The sequence below is a fragment of the Arachis hypogaea genome, chromosome 6 (assembly GCF_003086295.3).
Source record: "Arachis hypogaea cultivar Tifrunner chromosome 6, arahy.Tifrunner.gnm2.J5K5, whole genome shotgun sequence".
NCBI lineage: Eukaryota > Viridiplantae > Streptophyta > Magnoliopsida > Fabales > Fabaceae > Arachis > Arachis hypogaea.
This window is the reverse complement of record NC_092041.1, coordinates 68,100,186-68,101,488: the sequence shown is the minus strand read 5'-3', so window position 1 is coordinate 68,101,488 and position 1,303 is coordinate 68,100,186. Positions and strand designations below refer to the sequence as shown.

Sequence of the window (1,303 nt, the reverse complement as noted above, 5' to 3'; positions counted from 1 at the left end):
CTAAGAGAAGCCAAAGCACAACTCTCTTTAGAGCACCTGAACGAACTCTTCAAGGAAGAAGAACTCATGGCAGCCGAAAACAACAACAATGCCAACAATGCAAGGAAGGTGCTGGGTGACTTTACTGCACCTACTCCCGACTTCTATGGGAGAAGCATCTCTATCCCTGCCATTAGAGCAAACAACTTTGAGCTTAAGCCTCAATTAGTTTCTCTAATGCAACAGAATTGCAAGTTCCATGGACTTCCATTGGAAGATCCTCATCAGTTTTTAGCTGAGTTCTTGCAAATCTGTGACACTGTTAAGACTAATGGGGTTGACCCTGAAGTCTACAGACTTATGCTATTCCCTTTTGCTGTAAGAGACAGAGCTAGAACATGGTTGGATTCTCAACCTAAAGAAAGCCTGGACTCTTGGGAAAAGCTAGTCAATGCCTTCTTGGCAAAGTTCTTTCCACCTCAAAAATTGAGTAAGCTTAGAGTGGAAGTCCAAACCTTCAGACAGAAGGAAGGAGAATCCCTCTATGAAGCTTGGGAAAGATACAAACAATTGATCAGAAAGTGTCCTACTGATATGCTTTCTGAATGGAGCATCATAGGTATTTTCTATGATGGTCTCTCTGAACTATCCAAGATGTCTTTGGATAGCTCTTCTGGAGGATCTCTTCATCTGAAGAAGACGCCTACTGAAGCTCAAGAACTAATTGAAATGGTTGCAAATAACCAATTCATGTACACTTCTGAAAGAAATCCTGTGAACAATGGGACTAGTCAGAAGAAAGGAGTTCTTGAGATTGACACTCTGAATGCCATATTGGCTCAGAACAAAATATTGACTCAAAAAGTCAATATGATTTCTCAAAGTCTGTCTGGAATGCAAAATGCACCAAGCAGTACTAAGGAAGCTTCATCTGAGGAAGAAGCTTATGATCCTGAGAACCCTTCAATAGAAGAGGTGAATTACATGGGAGAACCCTATGGAAACACCTACAATCCTTCATGGAGGAATCATCTAAATCTTTCATGGAAGGATCAACAGAGACCTCAACAAGGTTTCAACAATAATAATGGTGGAAGAAACAGGTTTAGCAATAGCAAGCCTTTTCCATCATCTTCTCAGCAACAGACAGAGAGTTCTAAGCAGAATACCTCTGACTTAGCAACTATGGTCTCTGATCTGATCAAAACCACTCAAAGTTTCATGACTGAAACTAGGTCCTCCATCAGAAATCTGGAAGGACAAGTGGGTCAGCTGAGCAAGAAAATTACTGAACTCCCTCCAAGTACTCTTCCAAGCAATACAG

General features: G+C 41.2%; 1 non-coding gene across 1 annotated transcript; it reads right to left on the bottom strand.

The window, feature by feature from the left end:
• Positions 1-471: 471 nt before the first annotated feature.
• On the bottom strand, positions 472-579 carry LOC112700003 (small nucleolar RNA R71). Its single transcript, XR_003152931.1, has one exon. It is a non-coding gene; the product is annotated as a small nucleolar RNA R71 (small nucleolar RNA).
• Between the last annotated feature and the right edge of the window lie 724 nt (positions 580-1,303).